At 40.8% G+C, this 15,749-nt stretch overlaps 2 long non-coding RNA genes and 1 pseudogene across 2 annotated transcripts; 1 reads left to right on the top strand and 2 right to left on the bottom strand.

Moving 5' to 3' along the window:
• LOC121558876 overlaps positions 1 to 7,928 on the bottom strand; it is a 23,681-nt pseudogene extending 15,753 nt beyond the window's left edge.
• On the top strand, positions 5,864 to 6,905 carry LOC121558866. Its single transcript, XR_005998622.2, has 4 exons — positions 5,864 to 6,064; positions 6,294 to 6,434; positions 6,601 to 6,709; positions 6,815 to 6,905. It is a non-coding gene; the product is annotated as an uncharacterized LOC121558866 (long non-coding RNA).
• A 26-nt stretch (positions 7,929 to 7,954) lies between the features above and the next one.
• On the bottom strand, positions 7,955 to 8,739 carry LOC123485007. The gene is made up of 3 exons (XR_006658811.1): positions 8,698 to 8,739; positions 8,319 to 8,590; positions 7,955 to 7,997 (listed from the first exon to the last, which is right to left on the bottom strand). It is a non-coding gene; the product is annotated as an uncharacterized LOC123485007 (long non-coding RNA).
• Positions 8,740 to 15,749: the final 7,010 nt, after the last annotated feature.

The following is a 15,749-nucleotide window of genomic DNA, read 5'->3' as shown; positions in this document are numbered from 1 at the left end:
AACACCACACACACCAGTTGGGTTCTGAGTTGCTCAACCGAGCGACGAAGGTAGTCTCTCTCCCTCTCTCCTCCCTCCCTCTCTCTCTCCAGCTCTTCATTCCTCCTCCTCAGATCTCTCATCCCTTCTTCCAACTTCTCTTTGTGGGTCTTCAGCAGCTGGAGAAAGTCGTTCCCTCCTCCTGTGGGCTGGAGAAAGAGACCGGAGGTTGAAAGAGAAATAGTATATCCCCACGTTGCTATAGAAGCAACAGCTTCTCTGAATACAAGCTCGTATTAAACTGAAAGAAGGAACGAGGGAGCAAAAGAAGGAAAAACAAAGGATGGGTTGTAAAGCATATCGCTTCAGGTTAACCATTTGTTACACTCAGAGAGAGAGTGTGTGACGTTTACATGTATGTATTTCAGTCCTTGACTAATAATGTTCTGTACTATGCATTAAGTCATGTTCCATGTGGACCCCAGGAAGAGTAGCTGACGCTTTTACAGCGGCTAACGGGGATCCTGATGAATACCAAAAATACCAAACCCAGATTCGTCCATCGGACTGCCAGATGGTGAAGCCTGATTCATCACTCCGGAGAACGCGCTTCCATCGCTCCAGAGTCCAATGGTGGTGAGTTTTACACCACTCCAGCCGACGCATGGTGATCTTAGGCCTGTGTGCGGCTGCTCGGCCATGGAAACCCATTTCATGAAGCTCCCGACTAACAGTTTTAGTGCTGACTTTGCTTCCAGAGGCAGTTTGGAACTCGGTAGTGAGTGTTGCAACCGCGTTCATCACTCGGCGGGCCCGTTCTGTGAGCTTGTGTGGCCTACCACTTAGCGGCTGAGCCGTTGTTGCTCCTAGACGTTTCCACTTCACAATAACAGCACTTACAGTTGACCCGGGGCAGCTCTGGCACTTTACTTGTTGTAAAGCTGGCATCCTATGGCGGTGCCGCGTTGAAAGTCACCGAGCTCTTCAGTAAGGCCAATCTACTGCCAATGTTTGTCTATGGAGATTGCATGGCTGTGTGCTCGATTTGATACACATGTCATCAACAGGTGTGGCTGAAAAAGTCAAATACACTAATTTGAAGGGGCGTCCACATACATACACTGCATTCGGAAAGTATTCAGACCCCCTTGACCTTTTCCACATTTTGTTACGTTACAGCCTTATTCTAAAAAATATTAAATAACTTTTTTTCCTCATCAATCTACACACAATACCTCAATGACAAAGCGAAAAAAGCTTTGTAGAAATTTTTCCAAATGTATTACAATTTAAAAACAAAAATACCTTATTTACATAAGTATTCAGATCCTTTATCATTTTGTGAACAGCTATAAAGGAATGGTATAGACATTTATTTTTGTATTTTTAAACTAGAAATTACAGCTTTCTAAAGTATCTTGTTACAAAATACATTGGAGGGTAGTTCAGCCCAGTGTAATGCAACATACAAAATACTCAGAAGTAATTAAAATACGTATTTCAACATGTAACATACAGTGCATTAGGAAAGTATTCAGACCCCTTCCTTTTTCCACATTTAGTTAAGTTACAGACTTATTCTAAAATTGATTACATTCATATTTTTCCTCATCAGTCTACACACAATAGCCCATAATGACAAAGTCAAAACAGGTCAATACATTTCTAAAAATCTGTTTTTGCTTTGTCATTATGGGATGAGGGGAAAAAAACAATTTAATCTACAGTTGAAGTCGGAAGTTTACATACACTTAGGTTGGAGTCATTAAAACATGTTTTTCAACCACTCCACACATTTCTTGTTAACAAACTATAGTTTTGGCAAGTCGTTAGGACATCTACTTTGCGCATGACACAAGTAATTTTTCCAACAATTGTTTACAGACAGATTATTTCACTTATAATTCACTGTATCACAATTCCAGTGGGTCAGAAGTTTACATACACTAAGTTGACTGTGCCTTTAAACAGCTTGGAAAATTCCAGAAAATGATGTCATGGCTTTAGATAGGCTAATTGACATCATTTGAGTCAATTGGAGGTGTACCTGTGGATGTATTTCAAGGCCTACCTTCAAACTCAGTGCCTCTTTGCTTGACATCATGGGAAAAGCAAAATAAATCAGCCAAGACCTCAGAAAATAAATTGCAGACCTCCACAAGTCTGGTTCATCCTTGGGGAGCAATTTCCAAACGCCTGAAGGTACCACGTTCATCTGTACAAACAATAGTACACAAGTATAAACACCATGGGACCACGCAGCCGTCATACCGCTCAGGAAGGAGACGCGTTCTGTCTCCTAGAGATGAACGTACTTTGGTGCGTAAAGTGCAAATCAATCCCAGAACAACAGCAAAGGACCTTGTGTAGATGCTGGAGGAAACAGGTACAAAAGTATCTATATCCACAGTAAAGCGAGTCCTATATCGACATAACCTGAAAGGCTGCTCAGCAAGGATGAAGCCACTGCTCCAAAACTGCCATTAAAAAGCCGGACTTCGGTTTGCAACTGGACATGGGGACAAAGATCGTACTTTTTGGAGAAATGTCCTCTGGTCTGAAGAAACAAAAATAGAACTGTTTGGCCATAATGACCATCGTTATGTTTGGAGGGAAAAGGGAAATGCTTGCAAGCCGAAGAACACCATCCCAACCGTGAAGCACAGGGTGGCAGCATCATGCTGTGGGGGTGCTTTGCTGCAGGAGGGAATGGTGCACTTCACAAAATAGATGGCATTATGAGGAAGGAAAATTAGGTTGATATATTGAAGCAACATCTCAAGACATCAGTCAGGAAGTTAAAGCTTGGTCGCAAATGGGTCTGCCAAATGGACAAATGACCCCAAGCATACTTCCAAAGTTGTGGCTAAATGGCTTAAGGACAACAAAGTCAAGGTATTGGAGTGGCCATCAAAAAGCCCTGACCTCAATCCTATAGAAAATGTGTGGGCAGAACTAAAAAGGTGTGTCGAGCAAGGAGGCCTACAAACCTGACTCAGTTACACCAGCTCTGTCAGGAGGAATGGGCCAAAATTCACCCAACTTATTGTGGGAAGCTTGTGAAAGGCTACCCAAACGTTTCACCCAAGTTAAACAATTTAAAGTCAATGCTACCAAATACTAATTTGTGTATGTAAACTTCTGACCCACTGGGAAAGTGATGAAAGAAATAAAAGCTGACTATTATTACTCTACTATTATTCTGACATTTCACATTCTTAAAATAAAGTGGTGATCCTATCTGACCTAAGACAGGGAATTTTTACTAGGATTAAATGTCAGGAATTGTGAGTTTAAATGTTTTTGGCTAAGGTGTATGTAAACTTCCGACTTCAACTGTATCTATATCCATCCATCCATCCCTCAATCTATCTGTACTGACCAGAGAGGATGCCATAGGTCCGTTGGTTTCCGAGCTCTTCTTCTCCTGGTCCCCTCCCTCCTCTCCTCCGAGCTCTTCTTCTCCTGGTCCCCTCCCCCTCCTCTCCCCAGCAAGAATTCCGTTAGAGTTGGAGGCCTGGCTGGGGCCGTTGACCAGCAGGCCTTGGTCAGCTCCAGGGTTGGAGGGCTGGCCAGGCTGGTGAGGCTGTGGTTCTCCCTGGCCAGTCTCTCCACTAGAGCCCGGGCCTCCTGGAAACGACAGCTGAGGAACTCCCTCTCTTCTCTAGACCTCCGCTGCCATCCCTCCATCTCCTCACAGCGCTCACGCAGGGCCTGGTTGCTGCGCCGCAACGTCTCTACACACACACACACACACACACACACACACACACGAAATAGCATTAATAAAACAACCACACACACATACAATCTGTGCATCATTGTGGATACATATTTAAATATTTGTCTGTGTGTCCTACCTCGGAGCTGCTGGTTGTCTCCCCAGTAGTCTAGTCACCACCTCATTGGCTGCCAGCTCAGCAGGAACCTGAAGAGCCACGCCCCCTCGTCCCCCGCCATCTCCCACTGCAGGGCTACGTCTGCCTGGGGCTGCACCATGCTGCTGAACATTATGCATCGTTATTATCCCATTGACCCATGGTTTAGTCGGACAAAGCAATGATGCAACAACAAAAATCATTGCAACATGTCTAATGGAAACGGCATTTGGGGAAATGTTCTAAAAGACAGACAACATTTCTATACGTTTGACGGGTGATATTTTTATTTTGTCTCAACTTTCTTTATTGCGACAATAAATGATGATTGCCGAATACTTTTGATGGCACGCGGGGGCACGTGATGTCATCACGTAACTATAAGTTCCACTCCACATTTAATTCTAAATGCCTAATTCTTGCAAAATCATTATTTTTATAGTTAAAAAAATTATTGTCCTGACTTCCAAGAATGCCAAAATTGCTTCGCCTTGCTTTTTTGGTTGGCTGGCAAGTTTCACCATCCAATTATTTCAGATCTACATGATTGCAAGTTTCACCATGGCGATACATTGACACATGATAATTATTTGATTTTGGCAAATATTAGGCTGGACAATATCAAAGTTAAACTTTTTCTTTGCATGATTAACTTTTTTTTTTTTTTAAAGGTGTAAAACCTAAACAAAACGCATGTCCCTGTCCTCTTTTTCAAGATGTGGCCGATTTAAACAGCCAGAAGACATTTTTTAATAAATAAATAACCTTTTCATTCTACTAGCACTGTGGATCACCACAACAGGCAAACAGTGAGCTTGCTCACGAAGTAGCTGTAACCTTGTTAATAATAAGTTACATGAGGTAAACCTAGAGGGTTAACGTGTATGGAGGACTAAAAGTGCCACAATTAAATAAATATATACACCATTAAATAATTACTTAAATGTGTCATTAATTAATTAAAATTAGAATTAAATACATAAATGTGTTATTAAATGTGTCATTAATTAATTCAAATACCGATTCATTTTATGTAAAATACATATATAATAATTTCACTATTTACATTTACATTTCATGATCCTGCATTGCAGTGATTCATGAATTACTTAAAACTGTCAAACTGACCCATCAAAAGTTGGTAGGCGGAACCTAACGCCTGATTGGTTACCCTCTGCATCAAGCCAAGACAAATCAATTCCGGATAATGGATTGATGCAGAGCTACTGAACACATTCCAATACACTGGGTGGCGCTATTCACCTCTACGTTGGTTTAGTTACACGGTTAAACAGAACTTTCATTGCAACGGCTAAAAATCAAGAGAAGACTCGGTCCTGCTAGCCCCAATGTTGAGACGCTGTGTGAGGTGCAGGACAAAATGTCTAAAAGTTGCCTGGAGCTGCTGAGAGAAGCAGCGAATTTGATTGAGGAAGCTCTGAGCAGAAGTCCAACGGCTCCCGCGGCACCGGTGACTCCAGCAGCTCAGTCACAGCAGATACCGGCCGCTCAATCACGTACACCTGTCCAAGGTAAGCTAAGTAATTTCATGTTAGCCAGGTGTGCTACTATTTAATGATTCGGGACACACGTGTAGGTTAAATTAGATCGACTCGAACATGTATTTGCATGCGGTATTATGATGCTTCGTGCGTGACACGTTTATTGTTAATGGGGGGGGGAAGCATAAACCTAGCTAGTTCGCTAATCGGCTAAATGGTGTTAGCTGGCTTGAGCATCCCAAGATAGAAGTAGAGGCTGTTTTAGCTGACTGGTGACCATTGAGCTGTTACGTTTTTTCTGTGTTGCAGCGGAGGTAGCAAGGCTCTTTGCGCCATATAACATTGGAGCCAGAAGGAATATGACGAGACGACCAGCACAAGTCCAAGTTAGCCGAAGAAGCTACACACACACTGTCTGTTGTTTGGCTGACCACAATGCGGATAAAATTCCAAGCGTACTGTTTAAAGCTGAACTTCTTACTTCAGGACTTGGAGAGCAAAAGTAACATTTTCAGGTCAGTGCGAAACTAGGCATTTACCAAAAGTAAAAAAAGTTTGTACTGTCTGTGGCTTGTTGAAATTATTTGCATTTCTTTTTATAGTGACTCAAACTTAATTGGTGTTCATAGTGTCAATAATAGTTATCACAGGTCAGTCACCAAAACAAATCAGAGATGGCTACATAACAAACTTCTACTCCATGCAGTGAGTTCCTGCTGGTTAAGTGACAGAATTCATCGCTGTACTTGTTGAAATTATAGAATGTGTTGTGAACCCTGGCTTGTTATGTTAACACGAGAGTTTAAGTACTAGAGTTTTAATGGATTTTATAAAGCACTTTATTGTGTTTATTAACATTTTTCCTACTGTGCCAACTTTTGTCAAATTTGGGTTTAAGGATTTGGGCTGTAATATGGGTCGGTCTGTCTCTTAGGTCGTTGGGAGGACCATGCGCCAAATTAAACAGTTGAGAAAGGGACTGAAAGATGTGATGGTATGGCCCCTGCTGACATCTAGGCCGGATGTTGTACCACTTCTTTTCCCCAAAATGGCTGAAATGCAGTTCACACCCCAGGTAAGTTAGTAATTTAGTTATATTTGTGACTTAACTTGATGAATTTACGTGTATTTTCAATGACTGAGATGGATATTTTTCCATTTTCTAAGAATTTGATCTGCATAGTCCTTCACCAAAATAAGTTCTCCCTTTTTTTTAAATTACAATTTTTGTTTTCTTTAAGATGCTCCTAGAAAAAATCACATGGCCAGTTGAGGACAGTGATGATGAAGACTTTGACTTAGACACCACCTGCCGCATCACTGGCTTTCTAAGGATGTTCATTGAAACAGGTATAAACCTTATTTTCTCTCTTTACAAATGCTTCTATGTCTCATGGATAGATCTGATCAATTACAGTTGAACTAAATGTCTTTAATCCATTTTATGACTTTTAGCTTCATCAGGTACCCTGGCCCAGCTGCTGACATTCTGGGTTGGCTGGGAGATGCTTCCTCCTGAACTGAGAGTGGAGATTTCTGGGGGAACCCTTCCCTACGTCCTCCACATGCTTTGAAACCCTAAAGCTGCCAGCTCATTTCAAACTCTACATGGACTTTGAGAAAGCACTTGTCGCTGCCATAAAAAGTACTGGATTTGGGCTTGTTTAAGTTTTTTCAGACGTCAATTAGGGCTGGGCAATATTTTAATATTATATCTATCGTGATATAAGACTAGATATCGTCTTAAGGTGCTTTTCCATTACCAGTACCTACTTGACTCGCCTCGCCTCGACTCGCTGTGCGTCCGTTTCCCATTGCAGATTTTAGGATTGCCTCAGCGTGGCTGGTCGTCATAGCGACTGCCGTGGGCGTGGCTTAGTAGCTTGCTTTCCCATTGACAAATCCCCGCCGCATTTCCTGGTTCTCAGTCTCCGTGAACAACATGATATCAAAGACTGTTCTAGCTGTTCTATTATTTGCCTTTTACCACTTAGTCATTATATCCACAATATGATAGTTATTTATCCGAAATCTAAATGTGGAAGATATTTTGTGAATGCACCAATTGTCAACCTTACAATATCGTTGCAATATCGACATCAAGGTGTTAGGTCAAAAATGTGATATTTGATTTTCTCCATATTGCCCAGCCCTAATGTCAATGCATACACAGTTCAGATGAATTGACACAAGTTCAGTGTCTTTGAAAACATTAACACACTGTGCAGTAGTTGACTTTTTTTTCTTCCATTTACTAAAATCAAACTGTTCTGCACCTTCAGTGCTAACAGTACAGCATTCATGTTAGTCATTCTGTGGACCATAATGAGACAGGAAGCTTCAAAGAAACAGCTTTTTTTCCTTTCTTTTAAAAAGGAAAGTAAACTTTCAGTTTTTCCTTGCTTGTTCTAACACAACAAATAAAAACATGGGTTGGACATCAGTCTAAGATTCTTGATAACACTTCCACAGTCTCTACATATAGTCTAAGTGCATCAGTAACAGAAACTCCTGGAGCTGGCAAAATTGCAACCTCTTCATCTGAGAGCTCACGGGCCAGCTGAACCTCGGGGACTGACACAGTGCCTCGATGAAGGCAGTGAGGTCCGTTCCAATCGATCCCATATTCTTCAGGAACCTGAATGGATGACAAGCATAATCAGTCTTGTACTTAAAACTAGTTTGACATGTCCTTACACAAGATTGTTATTTTTGGTCACCAAGGCAGTGAGAAATGAAATGTTACTTATTCAGTTTTTTAAAAATAATACAGCTTTGCATAGTATGCACTGTAGAAACTACAGCTCACAGGTTGATCTTTAAAAGCTCGGGAGATTTTAAAGAGACAATAATCTATAGTAAATGTTTCATTTAAAGTATCACATTTAGCACCATTTTTTCCCCCCATAATTCCTTTGGGGAAACAATTTTAAGAAAGTGTTTAAAGTTCATTGTTAACCTCAGTAGGATCCTCCTCAGGGCCTTGCTCTCTGTAACTTCTCCAGAGTTGCTGTGGTGACTGATTCCTTTCAGTTCTAAGACCGTGGAAGTTCCAAGCATCTCGAAAAGAGTCGAGGCTTTGCTGAACCAGTGGAAGGAAAATCCGGTGCAGAGCGAAAAAGATGGACTTCATTGTCTGGATTCAGTGTCTCCTGATCTTCCAATGAAGTAAAGATCTGATAGAAGAGGTCCAGGGCATGTTCATAAACATCTCTCCACATCCTCTCTATTCTGTGTTTAGGATAAAATTGAGAAATTGTTAATTTATGACATATGCTAAAGTACATTCAACTAGTATGTTAGTTGTGTGAGCCTAGTTGCCAAACATATTTCTTTACCGCTGATTGTGGACACTTCTGCCTGTGATGTGTGAATTCCTGTCGGTACCTCTGCTTCTGATCATGAATTCTGCTACATCTGCATTCTCCCCCCTTTGTCAGACCGTACCCTTGATGGCAGCCCATACTGCTCAACAGCGGCGATAAAGCTCTGTAAGACCGTATGAGCTCTATTATTGCCGGCCACAGTCAGGTAGACCACTAAACGACTGAATCCATCCACCCCACCGTGGACAACAAATCTCCACCTGTTGCAAACACATGAAAAAATATAACTTTATTGTATAACAATTGTAATGAAACATATAGAAAGATGCATTGTTTATCTGCTAATATCACTGACCTGATAAGCTTATGGTGGCCATCTATATGCCACAAAGAGTTTGGGCCAGGAACAAAATACTGCCGTCGCCTTAAACACGCAGCCTCAGACGTCTCATGTAGACTCCCTCTGCATTGACTCTGCGTAAAGACTCTTGCAGTCTTGAGACTGAGGGGAGGAATTTAAAATGAATAACCACACACTCACTGGCTACTTATTTTGAGGATATAGTGGTGTCATAATAAAATAAATAATGTGTGTAAAACAGTCAACTATTACAGAACCACCACAGCTTCAAAAATGTACTTTACTGTCAGATATTGTACATATACATACATACATATACATATATATATATATATACATATACAACATAATATACTATATATATATATATATATATATATATACATACACATATATAAAAATTATATATACATATACATATATATATATATATATATACACATACATACATACATATACATACATATATACATACATACATACATACATACATATATATATTTATATATATATACATACATATACATACATATATATATACATACATACATATATTTATATATATTTATATATATATATATACATACACACATATATATACATATATATACACATATACGTATATATACACATACACATATACATATATATACACACATATATAGATAGATAGATAGATAGATAGATAGATAGATAGATAGATAGATAGATAGATAGATAGATAGATAGATAGATAGATAGATAGATAGATAGATAGATAGATAGATAGATAGATAGATAGATAGATAGATAGATAGATAGATAGATACCACATGCTCGAACAGAGATGACCTGAGATTTTTTGCCTCCTATGATATTTTGCTTTTCTATGATTATATTATACCCTTTACAGCAGGGGCACATCCGGACAGCTGAGAATATTACTGTCAGATATTGTTCCACCTCTATTAAACAGGAGGCTAAAAATCACAGGACATGTCTATCCTGATGATACAAGTCAGCCGTCCTGAAATGTGTGTTTCTCTTCACATTTCTTCTACACATTCTACATCTCAGAGGCGATGTCTTTCCATAAGCGGGCTTCCTTCACCTTTCAAAGGGGCAGAGCTCCAAATTAAAAATACATTTAAATAATGCCCATATTATTATCTACTCACTTGGAACATGCACACCTCTTGCATTCAGGTGACCACGCATTAGCTTGTAGCCGGTGTTTGGATGACTTCTGTGAATTTCACTTACAATACGGTCTAACTCCTCATCATTCACAGCTGAATAGAGATCTGTCTTTCTGTACAAACAAGAAAAACACAACATCAAGTAATGTTACCTTAAACGTCATATTCTTTCCGAGTGTATGAGAGCAGCAATTCATAAACAGAAAACTCATGAATTTAGTGTAAATACCTTAAACTGTATTGAACATCGCTGCAATTTGAACTGCGGGAACTCCACAAAGAAGTTGATGCTCCAGAACTGCACTCGGTATGTCAAACGCCAAACGCCCCGGTCCCTGTGTGTGTTGGGCCTGAAGTGCCCTGGTACCAGAGAAGCGGTGGACAACTTCTTCTAGATTTGCAATCACTCTGTGGTCGATATCTTCGTCGGAAAGTGCGGAAATGACTCCAACAACTTCAATAAGTTCCTCTGCTTTACTAGCTACATGCTCTGGTTCAGCAGGTCCTGCTTCTACATCCTCTGCTAAGTTTAAAATGTCTCTAACCAACTCCCTGGAAAGTTCACGGAGATCCTCCATTGTCTCTATCCAGGTTGGCCTACTCTACTTCAGACCAAAGCAATGGATCAGACTAGATTCGCGTTAGCCCCGCCCACTGACTTTGATGGGTCAGTTTGACAGTTTTAAGTAATTCATGAATCACTGCAATGCAGGATCATGAAATGTAAATGTAAATAGTGAAATTATTATATATGTATTTTACATAAAATGAATCGGTATTTGAATTAATTAATGACACATTTAATAACACATTTATGTATTTAATTCTAATTTTAATTAATTAATGACACATTTAAGTAATTATTTAATGGTGTATTTATTTATTTAATTGTGGCACTTTTAGTCCTCCATAAACGTGGGCAGGTCTCATTGCCAGTAATAGCAACGCAGGCATTGTGACAATGGGCTGGGAATAGAGCGTTTGGAAGGCGAGTTGGTTCCACGGTGCTCAATAGAACTAATAGGAGCTGGCAGGGTGAAAAATGCCATAAAATATGACCTGTTTTTTCGCGATTACTTCAAAACTAATGCAAGCAGCTGGGACATATGGTAATATTTTTTAAACTGGGCTCCATTTCGAATGGAATTAACTAGTTATCAGAAAAAAACCGTTTTAAAATGTCATTTGTCCAGCCTACAAATATTAGTCAATTAATGCTATCCATGCTGGCTTTTTCGGGCTACATGAGACATGAGGTAGGAGGGCATACAGGCTTTCGCCAATGTATTTATGGTCAATTTGTCTAAATGTGTAATGGAAACACTTCAACCACTCCATTTTTATTCAACACTGTACTGCAGGTAAAACGTTGTTGTGTGTCGTCATTACGTCCAGTTGGTTTTTATCAACACAACATTTGGTTAAATGGAAACGCGCCCCTAGCAGCCAACTGTCGCATCTATTTTCTATAAGAACTTAATAAATGTCGACGACAACAAATAAAATAGTTAATGGAAAACATAGCTCGGAGTCCGCTCGGAGCTAGCTAGGTTACTTTCACTTTCGCTTCTAGTTCCATCATGGTGGTTTGTGATTATTTGTATTTATTTAACCTAACTAGGCAAGTCAGTTAAGAACAAATTCTTATTTACAATGACGGCCTACCCCGGCCAAACCCGGACGCCACCCTATGGGACTCCCAATCACGGCCGGATTGTGATCCAGCCTGGAACCGAACCCGGGTCTGTTTGACGCCTCTATCACTGAGATGTTGCGCCACTCGGGGAGCCCTATATATCTAGTTAGCTAACCTATCTATACTTAGCAAGTTACCCGCTAACTACAGACCGTGTAACTAATGACATTCTCAACACGGTCAGCTCGCTTGCCAACCATTTGCAAGTCAACCAGTCATATAAAGCCTATAACTAGAAAGCCGTCAACAACACCGTTCATTTGGTTAGGTTAGCTAGACTGTGACTAGCTAGCTAGCTAGCTAACATGGCTAATTCGGGCTAGCCATGACCATCACGTCAGCTAGTTAGCACAACAAGTGGCCAGCCAATGACATGTTTAGCTAACTTGATGTCAAGAAAAGCTTACCTTTTCTCTATAGCTCTCGACGTAGTTAGCCAGTTAATTAACCTAGCTAGCTCTGGTTTGATTGTCGCAGACCAAGCGTATTTCCGTAACTGACACCAACTCTTACGTTGTGTTTCTATTCAAATCTTGTAAAATAATCTCCAGCGATAAGGTCCCTTGACATTATGCTAAAGTATCTTTCTGCTGTCAAAGCGACACTGACTGAGCTAGTTTGCGCCAGGAATTCCCCCTTCCTACTTCCGCACTGAGAGAGAGTAGATGACATCTTCTTCGATGAGGTTTAATGGCGGTTGGCGTCCAATCAATGTTGCATTACCGCCTCCTACAAGACTGGAGTATAACTCCCTTATACTTTGCTTTAAAAAAAAAAAAAAAGACCCTGCCGTCTAACACTACTATTTTTTTTTTTTTTACAAAATTAAAATACCATACTCCACTATTTAAATCTAGTTAGTCCTACTTCAGGCCAACAGGATGGGACACCGCTTACTTAACACATCCTGTAACTCTTCTGACGTCAAGTCTCGCACACCCAAATACCTCTCTGCAGCTGCCACCACAACATCTATTTTCTGCGATTTACATTCCATCCCTGCAGTACAGTTGATAACCATTGCTATAAATGCCAAAAAATGCAATCTTACTAAAACATATATCACTTGTTGTCCTATCCCTCTGTACTGGTACATAGGATTACTTTATACTATTCCAGGTATTCCTTAACATAACATCAGGCAAGTTAATTACACTAACAGTTCAAATGAGAGTATATCAGATACATAGATGACCTGCTCCCTTCATGAACATGAAGCAGCTTATTTCCCAGGTGTTGTCTGGTGTAGTACACTCCATGGATACATTGTTTATTTTGTTCTTTTTCTTGAGGCTGAGTGGTGGCCAATAACAGATGTCATCTTTGATCCATACTTGTGGAACTACTGCATATGACTGGTTATTTTCATCCAGGAACTGAACTATGGCTTCATGACCTAAAGACAGCAGAGAGAGAGGGACAACTAGGCATAAAGACCACTTACAATTTAAAAAACGAATAATAATTACACTACAATCACACAGTACCCAGTGAAAGTCTAAGATATTTACCTTGTGAGAGGCAAACAGAAACAAACAGGGCTATACCATGTCTACAAGACTGAGAAACATCTATTGATTCATTGTGTGTGATTCATAATGACAGACTAAAGATAACTATAACTATATACTATATACTATATAATAATTATTACTATATACCATAACTCTATACTGTAACTATATTTATATACTATAACTATATATATACTATAACTATATACTATATAATATAACTACAGTGAGGGAAAAAAGTATTTGATCTCCTGCTGATTTTGTACGTTTGCCCACTGACAAAGAAATGATCAGTCTATAATTTTAATGGTAGGTTTATTTGAACAGTGAGAGACAGAATAACAACAAAAAATCCAGAAAAACGCATGTCAAAAATGTTATAAATTGATTTGCATTTTAATGATTTTCCCTCACTGTATATACTATGACAATATACAGTTGAAGTCGGAAGTTTACGTACACCTTAGCCAAATACATTTAAACTCAGTTTTTCACAATTCCTGACATTTAATCCTAGTAAAAATTCCCTGTCTTAGGTCAGCTAGGATCACCAATTTATTTTAAGGATGTGAAATGTCAGAATAATTGTAGAGAGAATGATTTATTTCAGCTTTTATTTCTTTCATCACATTCCCAGTGGGTCAGAAGTTTACATACACTCAATTAGTATTTGGTAGCATTGACTTTAATTGTTTAACTTGGGTGAAACGTTTCGGGTAGCCTTTCACAAGCTTCACACAATAAGTTGGGTGAATTTTGGCCCATTCCTCCTGACAGAGCTGGTGTAACTGAGTTAGGTTTGTAGGCCTCCTTGCTCGCACACGCTTTTTTCAGTTCTGCCCACAAATTATAGGATTGAGGTCAGGGCTTTGTGATGGCCACTCCAATACCTTGACTTTGTTGTCCTTAAGCCGTTTTGCCACAACTTTGGAAGTATGCTTGGGGTCATTGTCCATTTGGAAGACCCATTTGTGACCAAGCTTTAACTTCCTGACTAATGTCTTGAGATGTTGCTTCAATATATCCACATAATTTTCCTTCCTCATGATACCATCTATTTTGTGAAGTGCACCAGTCCCTCCTGTAGCAAAGCACCCCCACAGCATGATGCTGCCACCCCTGTGCTTCACGGTTGGGATGGTGTTCTTCGGCTTGCAAGCTCCCCCCTTTTTCCTCTCAAAAGGAAACGATGGTCATTATGGCCAAACAGTTCTATTTTTGTTTCATCAGACCAGAGGACATTTCTCCAAAAAGTACGATCTTTGTCCCCACGTGCAGTTGCAAACCGTAGTCGGTGTTCTTGCCATGAGCCGAATATGCCCAGAACTCTCTCCGTCACTCCTCCACTAACCTAACGCCATTTGGTCCGCTCCAGGAGTCTGAGGTGCAGGAGGTCCCTCCGTCCCCTCTGGACATCGAGGGGGCTCCGGCGTACTCCGTCCGTTCCATCCTGGATCGAGACGTCGGGTGGGGGGCCTTCAGTACAATAAAGCCTGTATGGGTGAGTGCAGGCAGACCAGTTTAGAGAGAAGCCTGTATGGGTGAGTGCAGGCAGACCAGTTTAGAGAGAAGCCTGTATGGGTGAGTGCAGGCAGACCAGTTTAGAGAGAAGCCTGTATGGGTGAGTGCAGGCAGACCAGTTTAGAGAGAAGCCTGTATGGGTGAGTGCAGGCAGACCAGTTTAGAGAGAAGCCTGTATGGGTGAGTGCAGGCAGACCAGTTTAGAGAGAAGCCTGTATGGGTGAGTGCAGGCAGACCAGTTTAGAGAGAAGCCTGTATGGGTGAGTGCAGGCAGACCAGTTTAGAGAGAAGCCTGTATGGGTGAGTGCAGGCAGACCAGTTTAGAGAGAAGCCTGTATGGGTGAGTGCAGGCAGACCAGTTTAGAGAGAAGCCTGTATGGGTGAGTGCAGGCAGACCAGTTTAGAGAGAAGCCTGTATGGGTGAGTGCAGGCAGACCAGTTTAGAGAGAAGCCTGTATGGGTGAGTGCAGGCAGACCAGTTTAGAGCGAAGCCTGCATGGGTGAGTGCAGGCAGACCAGTTTAGAGAGAGAAGCCTGTATGGTGAGTGCAGGCAGACCAGTTAGAGAGAGCCTGTATGGTATGCGGGCAGACCAGTTTAGAGAGAAGCCTGTATGGGTGAGTGCAGGCAGACCAGTTTAGAGAGAAGCCTGTATGGGTGAGTGCAGGCAGACCAGTTTAGAGAGAAGCCTGTATGGGTGAGTGCAGGCAGACCAGTTTAGAGAGAAGCCTGTATGGGTGAGTGCAGGCAGACCAGTTTAGAGAGAAGCCTGTATGGGTGAGTGCAGGCAGACCA

This window comes from Coregonus clupeaformis, unplaced genomic scaffold, assembly GCF_020615455.1.
Source record: "Coregonus clupeaformis isolate EN_2021a unplaced genomic scaffold, ASM2061545v1 scaf0531, whole genome shotgun sequence".
NCBI lineage: Eukaryota > Metazoa > Chordata > Actinopteri > Salmoniformes > Salmonidae > Coregonus > Coregonus clupeaformis.
The sequence above is the reverse complement of the archived record's forward strand: the minus strand, read 5'-3'. Positions and strand labels throughout refer to the sequence as shown.